This window comes from Aptenodytes forsteri, unplaced genomic scaffold (assembly GCF_000699145.1).
Source record: "Aptenodytes forsteri isolate BGI_AS27 unplaced genomic scaffold, ASM69914v1 Scaffold69, whole genome shotgun sequence".
NCBI lineage: Eukaryota > Metazoa > Chordata > Aves > Sphenisciformes > Spheniscidae > Aptenodytes > Aptenodytes forsteri.
In genome coordinates this window covers 7,422,005-7,435,112 of record NW_008795885.1, presented here as the reverse complement: position 1 = coordinate 7,435,112, position 13,108 = coordinate 7,422,005, and positions in this window count along the sequence as shown.

Here is a 13,108-nt window from a genome sequence, read left to right as displayed (position 1 = left end):
GAATAACAAATAATTATCATAACAATTTATGCAAGGAAATTGAGTGCATGTATAACAGGTTTATTTTAAGAATACCTAATAACAAAGCAAACTGAAAGAATTGTGTGCAGTATAAAGCTTGTATTTTAGCTTGTAGTCTAATACTGATGCCATTTCCAAAATGCTCTGATTTATCCCAGACTCCCTTTACAGCACGTAATGGGTATTTACATTTTCTCTGCAGTTGCTGCTACCATTTCAGAAGAATGGATGACACGCTGCCAGATTTAGAGACTCAGCTGGATGAGGGAAAATAATACTCCATGACTCCAGTCACAATATTTGTGTATTAATGAGTTGCTAATTTAAGATCTGGAACTCATCTTTCCGTGCCAAACTTACTCAAAAACAAGGAGTGTTTAGAATTAGTATTTTAGATTAGCTCATTATCTATTTGTGTCTTTACTCTTGAAGATCTGTCCTTGATTGAATTTTAGTTCTATATCTAGTTTAAAAGTTGATGGTCTTGATTTACTCTTCAAGTAGTGTACAGTATACTCAAAAGATATGAAGTATTATTGTGTTTCATAGATGCAGTAGCTGCATAGTCTTATACCTCACTTTTTGGAAAGTAAAGAAAGAAGAAATAATGAAAGCGATGGCCAAGAGTAAGTTATATTTTCAACAGCAAGAAAAAGGAATGGTCATAGCTGTGCGGTGATTTCCTCAAAGTAATACGAAGAAACACACTCTTGTAGAATAATTGAAAAATAAAAATATTTAAAATATAGTAAAAGCATAAATTAGGGCACTTTCATACAGAACAAATTATGCTAAATATGGGAGAGGAAATATGAAGTAAAGAATTGACATGGCAGGGAGCTGTGCTGATTAGGAAGTGGGCAATTTAATTTCTTCAGGAGCGTGAAACTCCAGCATGAATTAATTTGCTTCATGCAGGGTCCTGCTGTTTTCTCTTCTTTCCTCAATCACTGTTTACTACATAAAGTCACACCTCACCTATCTTCTTTGATTGTTTAATTTTAGCAGGATTTACTTTTCATGGCACTATTAGTAGAGCTAAGCTTTGCTCTGCATGTAATACATAAACACATTGCTTTGGGCCACAGGACCACTGACGCTATTCAAGTTTGAAACAATATTGTTCCAATATTTTGCTTTCAGCAAATCATTTCACTGAATTTTGATAAGGTATCCAAGCCATAATCCAACGTTACTTCTGCAACAACTCCCACCTTCTTCAGTGGATGTCCTGGACTTCTAATGACTCAGTTAACTCCCAAAGAAAAGCAGGCAGATGAGCTCACCTCAGTAAGTAAGATTAACCTCCACTAAGCTAGTAGAGCTTTAGGATGTGACTGAAGAAATCCGGTAGGACCAGATCATGTTTATATGACAGAACAACAGAGAAAGCACTAGAAGGCTTTAGAAAGGCTTTAGAAATGTTTGGAGAATACCAATTACTAGGGAAAAGTGATCAGCTTTTAAATGGTAGGCACCCAGAGGCTCGAAAGTTTTGGACTGTATATTCAAAAGCTAATAATGTTCCTGTTTTGGACCACTTAACAGGAAGATCTATAAGAACAGACCTATAGGCTGCCAGTATAGAGTGGCCTTTCCTACTGAGCCCAAGTAGCCCAAACGTGTTTACATGTTTACAGATTTCATTAGTTTATCAACTAAACTAAATATATAAGCAAATGTATAACACAAAATAAATTCTCAACAAATCATATGAGAAATGACTTATGGTCAATCATAAAATTAAACTAATTAGTAGGATTATTATACTAATTATTATACTAGATTTCATAAACTAAAATTTCCTTAAAAGGCTGTTGTAATGACAGCAGTTTACATATCAGTCCACAAAGTACCACAGAATTAATTATGTTCCTGAAATATTAGAAGAAAGTGAGCCCTATACATGCAGAATTTGGCCCTATATTACTGAAAGATGCTTGTAAATTCCCCTTTACTGTCACTGAATAGCTCAACACAGCCCAGACTGTGGAAAGGCTGGTCTTCAAACTGGTCAGGTACAAATTCCTCCTCATAATGTGGGAATCATTTTTTATACAAAGTCCTGTCTCAGAGATGCCTATCATTGCCAGGAGACTTTAGTTGCCTTTTCCCAGACCACTAGATGTAAAATTATGGTTATCCTTACATAGTTTTAACTTAGACCGCGTCTGAGAGGATTTCCACTGTATGCCTACTTAAAGTAGGTCTCAGTCAGTCCTGCCATTAGTAATATCATATTTGGGTACAGAAAAATATTGGTTTTGACCTCTGAAGAAAATGAAGTTACTTGCTTCATACACCTTTCTCAACCCCCTCCCCAGTAATGGAAAATGACAAGATATAAGCATCCATTTCTCTGCCTTGCAATCTGGCATCAACATTCTGGAGGTGGGAGATGCTGTTAATGGGTGGAGGTAGAGGGGAAACTACATTCATGAGTAACCAGGAAAATTGTACCAAGAACACAGTCTGATTTCTAGCTCCAGAAGTCCCTCCTCCTAATCCCTCCCAATAGAAAGAGGGAAAACAGAGGAAGTTTCTAGCGTAGGTTTATCTGATAGTCTGTGAGCTAGCTGTAAATTTAACACCATGTTCAACTAAGTCACCTGGGCTAGGATGTAACAAGACAACTTTGCCAAATCCTGCATTTTGCTACCTCTCAGGTGACAAATGGTCCCTTGGGAGCAACCCACAGTTCATGCATTCACAGCAGTTTCTGGGCCCCTGCAAAGGTTGGATTTATTCTGAAGGATGGCACTGATCAGAGAATCACTGAAGCAGGTTCCTGGCAGCTTTACACTTTGCCACTGGACACTACGAAAAATTTGACCTGAAGCACTTTATATCTGATTTGTAAATGAACGATATTTTCAGACTAACATCTGAACTTATGTGAAGGACAATGCCTGCAGGAATAGAAGTTGAGCACAACCATTGTGGCACCTTCTGGTGTGGTATCTTATCATAATGTTGATTTATTCCCCAAAAAGAATCAGCAGTTCCTGAGGTGAGTGGAGACAAGTGGTAAAAACCATATTTCTACAAAAAGGCAAACCGTACCCTGGGGTGCATTAAGCACAGCATAGCTAACCAGTCAAAAGTGATTGTCCCACTATACCCAGCATTGGTGTGGCCTCACCTCGAGTACTGTGTGCAGTTTTCGGCTCCACAATATAAGAAGAAGAATATAAAAATATTAGAATGTGTCCGAAGGAGGGCAACAAAGGTGGTGAAAGGTCTAGAGGGCATTACTTATGAGGATACTAGGTTTGTTCAGCTTAGAGAAAAGGAGACTGAGGGTTGACCTCATTGCTATCTACATCTTCTTCATGAGGGGGAGTGAAAAGGGAGATGCTGATCTCTTCTCTCTGGTGTCCGGTGACAGGACACAAGGGAATGAGTTAAAGCTGCATCAGGGGAAGTTCAGATTGGATATTAGGAGAATGTTCTTTAGTGAAAGAGTGTTCAAGCACCCGAACAAGCTCCCCAGGGAAGTGGTCATGGCCCCAAGCCTGTTAGTGTTCAAGAAGCGTTTGGACAACACATGGGTTAACTTCTAGGTTGCCCTGTGTGGAGGCAGGAGTTGGACTCAATGATCCTCATGAGTCCCTTCCAAGTCAGGATATTCTGTGATTTGATGATTCTAAGAGCTCTCCCACTCTTTAAAGAAAGAAAGATCCATGTAAGTGCCAAATAGCTGTGTTCCCACCACTCTAAATGAGAGTACCTCTGTTGTTTTCCACCATTTTTCCATGTGCATAAGTAAATCTGGTCATGTCAGTAAAGGCAGTATCACAGTGAATATACCAAAAAGAATCTAATTCTGGTATTTCCTACTTTTTCAGTGATCCAAGTTAAATCTCATTCCTGTTAAATGAATCACCTTTTTCTATACTGGTTTTTTTCAATAATTATTTAGTAAAATAGACATTGGTATTTTAAATTTTCATATATTTGAGAAAAAAATACAATTAATTATCTGCTAGGACCACTTTTGATTCTCTGCAAGAAAGTTTATTCCGAACTTCAAAATGCTTTCCCAGAAAACAACTGTAGCAATTATGATGGATGCCTTTGCTTAACACATAAAATGAGTTTTATGAATCAAACATCCACTCTGAAGCTATGACATTAGCCCGAAAGTATTCTTGTTCTTTGATCACCTTGCTTGTTGCAATCGCAACATAGAAAGGGAAGGAAATAATTTGTATGGCAATAATTTGCAGCCACTAAAAGATGTAGAGCAGGCACTCAAACAGGATTGACTATAAATTATTTCTATCTGTTTGAAAGGGAGTCCTTATAGAAGCAACATATTACATTTCTAACTGATTCTGCAGAGCAGGTGGGCATCTTCTTGCCATCTGCTGTATTTCTAAGTCAAGAGTCCTTGAGGAGGTCATTAGTGCAACAGTAGGCTAATGAACAACTACAGACATTAATCAAGAACTGCATGAGAAGAAATGGATTATTTTTCACAGGTTTTTGGTGCGCAATCCGTTCTGTGGCTTCGGAGTATCAGGCCTTACCTCACAACAGCTTCAGCATTTTTCCAGAGAGCTTCTAGTTGAGTAACATTTTTTTCTGTTTGCTTTGCAAAATAGGTATCTAGCAGTTATGTCTTCATTTCAACAGGTGCTTAACGTTCAGGCCAAGGGAAAATACAAAAGAGCACATTAGAAGGTACTTCCTCTTTTGTACTAGAATTGCCTGAAAAAGGGCAGGAAGGATGAGTTTCAGCTTAACTGATGTAACTGCCAGAAACTTTTTAACTGTTCCTTCATGTAGTAACCAGACTTTCAAATATGCCTGTCTTGGGTAAAACAGAAGCCAAGTTGCATGGTTTTTCAAGAGTGAACCTGGTCTGTCCTTCATGAGGGATGTACTGCTTCTGCTCCTTCCTCTGAACCACTGCAGGGTGATTTGCAAAGGAGGGAAGGGACACACAGAAGATACTAGTGATTGGCTTATCATTTCCTTATGCTTCACTGCTCCTGCAAAGACTTAAGGCAAGATACTGCCTCAGATAGCTGTGTTCCCAGATCCCTCTTGCCTCCTAATTTACTCCTGAAGTGCATCTGGTTTCCAGAGGACTCAGTGAAATGTACTGAATATGTATCAGGATCATTATTCTCAGATGGGTGGTTTACAGCTGCCTGCAGTAGCTGGCATGGTAATAGATTCCTGACATGAATTGCCTTTAATAAAAAATAGGGAATTCAACACAGAAACTTATCAAATTTTCAGTATTGCCCAGGAGACGACATATCTTAGTTCTGACCAGAACTTCGTAAGCTAGAGCATACGGACAGCTAGTATGGCAGCCTTGGAGAGGAAGGATTAGAACAGCACTATTTTAATCCCACGTGTCCTGGGACAAGCAGTTTAATGAACTTCATTTGCATTGTCTGTGAAATGGGGATAAATAATACTTATCTTACAAAGCCACTGAGGTGTATAAAAGTACCTGTACTGAAAATCCTTTATAAAATATCGTACTTTACTAGCATTTGCCTATTAGCATGAAATTGGTTCTCAAGCTGTTCTTGGCTTTTGTATGAATTTGGTTTCGAGCCAGAGAAACATTTTTTTTTTCTTCTGTTTAATTTGTCTTTAACTATTTACTTTAAGGCTTGCTCTTGTGGATGAAATTTTAGCCAGGAGCTCCGTGAAAATGCATATGTTTCTTATTTGTTGTCTGTGATAGAGTTAGCTGGGCAAACTGAATGTTGTGTCAGTGGGCACTTTGCCACTCACCGTGGATGGATGCTACATATTTGGCTTCTTTTATTTAGTGTGGCTGTTGTCTTTCTCCTTATGACACTATTGCGTTCAAGCATAAACATCACGGATAGAAATACACAATTTTGAAGGAATTCACGGTCAACATTTTAGTTTTCAGTTCTGTGTAAAGTAGCATGTGCTTTTATCTATCATACCTCTAGTTACCCTTTTATCAAGCTTCAGGCACATGATATATTAAGTAAACAATAAGTATGTTCCCCAGGCTGACCTGACTCTCTTGAGCACAGGGTCAAAGCATAGGGACATATGGGGATAGGGACAAAGATATTTCAAATATTGTGCTTATGCATAGATCTGCCGTATTGTAAGTTTCATTTAGACTATCAAAAGAAAATGCTACCCAGGGCAAGACTCACAGCAGCCAAAGCTGGAAGAGCACTTACATGAATATACCCTTTTATAATAGCTTGGTGTGCTCCTGGCATGTATTTGTGATGGAAGCTAGGAGAGTGTAGAAGAGACCCATTTATGTATTCTGCCTACCATTACACTCCAGGGATGTTTCCAATGAATATACTAGACTTCTGAACCCATCTATTTCACTGAAATTCATTAAATTGAGTCCAGAACTGATGTTTGAAAATCTTGCTCAGCCCTTTTTTACGTGGTTAATTTTTTGCTCTTTCACTATCACTGTGGGAGTTTTTATACATAATCTAGTCATGCTACTGTATTTGTTGAGACAGCAGCTGTGCTTAGAAAAAGATTTTGAAATTAGCATTTAAGGACTAGCAAAATAAACAAAAACACTTTAGAGTTATACATTTGTAAGCAAGGACAGAATTGTCCTTATCTAAGTAATATTTAAACTCTTATCAGATTAGGCATCTACTGCAACATATGCAGTTTATGAAGTAGAGCCACGGTGATGCTAAAAAAGACACAGATGTCAAAAATACGTATTAAGTGTACTATATATGCATAGCACTCAAATTCAAGTGTATTTGAAATAATGAGCTTACAGATTTAATTAAAATGATAAATTCTAAGTATGCAGTCCTGCAAAACACTTAGGCATTGAATTTTCCTTTAAATTCCGTGTAACAACCAATTTTCTGGATAGGGGCCTAAAAATATCTGCATTGCATTCTAAAGATAGGAAAAGTTTATTTTTAATTTGTAAAAAAAAATCCTGAAATCAGTGTTTTTTTCATTTCTGATTTAAATTTTAAGAACTTATATACATTCTAAACGTTATCTTAGACTTTTTCCTTCATTGCTCATTAAGGGGAGGAAGCAATGAGGTTAGATGAAGCTGATATTACATGTGATCTTCTAGTTATCACGCAAAAGTATGCCAAAGCATCTTAGGGATGATTTATGCTCACTGCTGCCCTAGGCTTGAGAAGGGATTAGCAGTCATGCTGGCCTGCATAGTGGTTTTCTTTTACTGACAAGTCTCCATTAGGTATTACATTTAAATGCTCATTTATTTCACTTGCTGGCCTGGGGGAGTATTGAATTGTGGTTACTGTTACCACTGTGTCAGAGGGCAGACTTCTCATCACAGTTCTCCTTATGCCGCACTCCGTAATGTAGCCAGACTTTTTTGTCAGGTGTGGATATAACGTAATATTATTTTGTCAACCACAAAGAACTGTTGCAAAGTATAATAATTTATAACCATATTTTAAAAGATACCTCCTTAGCCATAGTGTGTAAACTTGAGTTTCTCAGAACACAGAAATGTTTGTAATATTTTGATTACGCTTTAAAATCTGGAGGGGGTGGGTGTGGAGGTGTGTCGGGGGGGTGGGGGCACGTGGTATCCACTCCCTATGGAGGCAGTTTCTGCTGCCTCTCTAGCTGCCATCACAAGGTTTTTCTTGGACAGCCGCATGGTCCATTTGTTCTTACCCTGGATAACTACCACCAAAACTTGTATCACTCCTGAAAAGAAACCCTAATTATAGGAGGAGAAGGGTTTTGCTTAAATTATGTCACAGGCTATTCCCTTCTAAGGTTTCATCTTCTGGTAAAAAAGCATTTGATTCAGACTGACCTACATTGTCACTGCATGAGTGTGCACTCTCAACACAGCTAAAATTCTTGCATCAGTGTCTGTGATTCAGTACATAAAGCACTCTCCACTAAACTTTCCTACACTTAGCCAATTTCTTTTCTTTTTGGCAGGTAGAAAAATGGAGAACAGACAACAGGTGAGATAAGTATCGTATTTCTTCTAGTGTGGCAAAGAGAGCTGTCTGTTGCTAGACAACACATTTCATCTCAAGACAAGAGAAGTAAGCTGCCCGGCCACAGCATCAGGACTCCAGAGTGTTCGACGGAGCTGACTGAGAAGGCTGTAAACCTGCCACTACAAATCACCATGCAGAGGAATTATCAGTTAGGAGGGGGAAAAAAACCCACCTCAACCTTCTTTTACACAGGATTCTGTGCCATTCAGAAAAAAAAAACAAACCACCCAGATGTTTTAAGGAGGCTTACACACCACACCTTTGATCACAATTAGGAGAACGGAGATATAAACATAAATTAACCTGCCTGTATGCCCCATACTCATCTCATCCTTCCTTGAGATTGAATACCCAAGCACAAGCACGTGGGAAATGAAAGTGTACCTATTCACCTGCTTTCAATATCCCTGTTTATGTCCCCAGCTGGCTGCTTACCTGATTATTTACCTTCAGGTAAGTTTTGAAAATGTTGCCCTTAATCTTTGTGAAATAATTCCATATTTTGGACACAGGAAATTCCTGTCAAAATGCTTACTACTGTTAATACCTGCATAGGATTTGAACCAAGGTTGGTTGTTTGGTTTTTTGAACCAGATGTTGGCAAAGGTTGCTGGTCCTTTGTATTTTCTAACTTCTGACTAACAAAAACACTCTCCTGAACTGAAAGTATCTAAAGCAAATCTCTGCCTGAAACTTCTGACCCCTGAAAAATGTGATGGATAATGGAAATCTTAGCATATCCCCCTAAGCAGAGATCTACTACTAGGTATCTCTATAATAGCCTCTGTTGGGTGAAATTATCAAGCTAATGCCACTGAAGCTCTACTCGTTTGCACTTAGTAGTTTTCTTGCTTCGTTAGTTCCCAATCCCTCCATCAGCTGAGTTATTTTCTGTTTCAAACATTACAAGTTCATTTTTGTGCTATTGTTTTTTGTAAATGCCAGGAAAGAGAAACATGAGCACAGTCATCTTTTATTTGCAGATTTACCTCAAGAAATCCACTGTGATTTGTGCTGGAGAGCCTAGGACTGCTGTGACTTACCCTTGCATACAGGTGGCTTTTGCAGTAGCTGTAGGTGATATAGTATGTATTTAAAGGCGGGGGAAAAGAATCCTATGGATGAGGAGACAATTTGTACTCCTGAAGGACATAGTTGGATGCCAGACTTTCATTTGTCTAATCTTCTTACATAGCCTATTCCCTGCAACTCTTCTGTTTCTGCTTCCTTTATGTGACGTGACAGCCATGATGGGTTTGGAGCAGTAAATACATGCTATCAATGCTTAAGGAATTTTTTTTCCTGTTATCGTCATATTTATCAGCCTAAATGTGATGCCGGATATATTTCTCCTCCTAGGCTGATAACGCTAACACGGCAGCACAAATTTCACCCCCTCTGCCTCCAGGGATGATCCTGTAGTACGGATTGGGCATTTTAAAAATTTGCTTCATATGGCTCAGTGAGTTCAAGTGCATTCTATAATGTGAAGCAGTAGCAGTATATGGGTTACATATACTGCAGCAGTTTTCTGTGATATTTTTCACACTGAACTGAAAAGAAAAACAGCTCTTTTTCTCCACTTCCTACTACTAAGTAAGCTCATTGAAGGAACTAAACTAGGCAGGTTTGTTGAGTGCAGACCGTGTGAGAAAGCAGCTTCTCTTCCCCCCAGGAAAAAAAAAAAAAACAAATGCAAGATAAGGAGCAATTCCTTGAATTTGGAAAGCAGTTCCTGTCAAAACTTTCCTAATTTCAAACAAGAAAAAGAGTGATTGTTTCTTCCCTTTTTTGTATAAAATCACCCACCTAATATTCTGGATTAATATAAATTGCTGACTGCTTCATTTACATTGCCTTTCACGAAGCTCTGCCTCTGGTATTGCAAATTAAAAGTATACCCCTGGAAGATGTAGGAGAAGTCTTACTGGAGAAGTAAAAATTCCTGCTCAGGGTCACACAGGAAGTCTTTAGTAGAGCTAGAAATGGGAAGTTAGTCCAGTGCCTTTACCACAAAACAACATTTCCTTCCTTAATTATATTGGCTAAGTGCACCACGTTACAAGTCGTTGCGTTGGTCAACAAGATAAAAGCATTTCAGGAATTGTGAAAGTTTCATTTCTACAGAAGTGGAAACATCATCGGATTTCACAGATTCTCGTTAATTCTGCCTTCCAGTGTGGCTCATTTCTGTGGCTTCTCCCAACAAAAGGGCACAAATCCACTCACACCATTGTCCAGCAAGCCTGGAGCTGTTTGCGTTTGCTAGGGCATTCTGGTGTAGGGATGCGACTGCTTGTGAGCCTGGGGCTCTGCCATCTCCTGGGAGCGCTGGGCTGCTGTGGCTAGTTTGGAGACGGGTGAAGCCTAGCACAGCCTTGCAGCAACACCTGTTCCAAAACCCACAAAACTGGAAAAATAGTGATTCTACATATCCCCACCCTTCTCCTTTATCTCCACCTCAGCGTATAGCAGTATTTTTTTTTCTACTTTGTCTAGTTTAAATAACAGAAGTTCAATTTTGTATTACATAACTATTGACATTTTATAATCCCTTTTTCTGAGGAGAAGAAAAACTGTGGAGATAAGCCACCGATGAGGTCTGAACTTCCATCTAACAACTTTCATTTCAACGTAGAAGCCTTTATCAGCGGAATGTGTACTGGAAAGCAAGGTTCGGTGCAGGGCAGCCAGAACTCAACATTTTCTGCACTGAGCTGCCAGAGGCTGCTAGGAACAGCAAACAAAAAGAGTTGTTTCCAGAGTAGTTGAGCTACTGAGGGTTGTTTTCAGTGATTTGATTTAAAATATTTATTTCATTCAAATAGGAATGTGACTACAGTGTCTCTCTGCTGCAATACTATTATTTAATTTTTCATTATTTCTTTGAAAGTATTTGGCAGATTACTTAAATTTGCAGTCAGTGTCCTGCTGATACATTCATCTGCAACATTCATGTCTTTTCCTTCTTTCTCCTCTGTCTCAACTCTTTAAATTCAATCCTCTGTTTCCTCTGGTACCATGGCTGACTTTTTCTACACTGCTGAGAGCCAGCCAGATGGTGTTTTGGGCTTGCTCCTAGAACACAGATCTCATTAAGCCAGGAGTCAGTGGCTTAACAGGTCTTTATCTGTGTTACCTCATGATAAAGACAGCAAAGCCAGATCAAATATCTTAACCCAGTTAGATGCTGCTCTTCAAGACAGCTTTGCAATTTTGTCTCATTCCTTCAGATAATAATGTAATACACCTGATACGTGTGTTTGTGTCTGTGTGTGTGCACATGCACATGTGTGCCTACCCCCATGCCTTTTTCATTGTGAATGCAATTTTAGCTTTTCATTTATTCTTCTGAGGCACAAACTGCTTTATCCAGCTGTCATATTACTTGCTCTGATGGAAAATGCAGCTGAGTGAATATTGTATAACAGTACATCTGATTTTTTTTGTTTTTCTGAATATTGCTATATTAATTATGGACTGTAGGTATCAACACCACCCTTTCTAAATTTGTCCAGTATATACAAAATAACTATAAGAAGGTAGGCAATTAATTCAAAATCTTATTATTCTTAGTGGTAACTAAATTTGGTCTAGTTATTTTTACTGCTTTAAAAACTGTTGAACAATTTGGATTATGTTCTTTTTTCTTTAGTGTTTTCTACTTGTGGCATAAGGTTTAAGGAAGAGCTAGATTTCATGTTTAAAATAACAGAGATCAAACATTGTCAAAAATCTACCAACAGAATTTTTATTAATCTGTGCCTCTGTGGATCATTTTTCTAGTCTGTAAGATCTGGTGACACTCAGGTTGCTGTCCAAAACTAAGTGGTGTCTTAATGTAAGAAGTCAGCCTCCTGCTCGTAGAGGCAAGAAAGCCAAAAAAAAAGAAGGAAAGAGGTCTATCTCCACTGATGTAGCTTTCGGCTACAGCAAACTCCTTCTATATATTTGATGAGGAGTTGCAAAAATGAAGGGACAATGGATGAGAATATTCTCCATGTTAGTAATGATATCATAAAACACACAATAAATATTTAACCCCCCCAGAATAAAGGGGTTTACCCTTTGTTTTTACCCTTTATACAGTGGCATAACTTGTCTTCAATAAGACATGGCTGTGTAGACAGCATTTTTTGCAAGATCAGGGAGTAAGATACTGCATTCAGTACCAGTATATTATTCAAATAATTGTCATGTATTCAACAAACATTATCTGGTGAAGGAAGATGGATCAACAGGAGTTAATTTTTTGCATTTGCATGGCATCTTAAGAACTCCAGTTGCAGAGGAGAGCTTGGCTGTGAACATACATGCTATTTCAATCCCTCACCCTGCAGTGAGCTCTTTATGATGAGATTGCAAAAGGAAGAAGAGGGAAAGCAATGCAAGGAAAGGAAAAAAATAAGAAATGAAACAGGACACAGCAGAATGTATTTCTAATTTACTGCATGTCCTTCTTAGAAGCCTTATTCAGCATCCTGAATCATGTAATTAATACACAATTATGCAACAGTTTCATTAACCTGAAAGTTCTGCTGCCATAGGCAAAGTGGTAGGACAGAGTTGCAGGTCTATGAGAAATGTCCAGCATGTATCTCATGAGCTACCAGATGATACCATTCAAGACAGCCACACTGGCATACACTAGCAGGAGCCATGTGGATGTGTGAGAAGTGTGAACTCATTCTGCTCGTGACTCACATTGCACATGGGAGAGAGAGTAGACATGACTGTGGAAGGATGAGGAGAGAGAAAGGGTGCGAGAGAAGCGAGCAAGGCTGAAAGCTAACCAAAAAAAGTAGTCGTGCTAGTTTTGGTCCAGTGTGTTGGTTTATCCATATGTGTCTATGCTACGTGACACCATGCAGAACAAATCTAGGACTGTGATGGAAATATAAAATAGGTTCCTCCTTCAGCATCCATCACGAGTGATTTTTGGCATTAGCCTTTGTGACTAGAGTAAGTGGATGACCTAAAGATCCAGTGAAATACAGAATCTTAGAATCATAGAATCATAGAATCATTAAGGTTGGAAAAGACCTCTAAGATCACTGAGTCCAACCATCGACCCAACACCA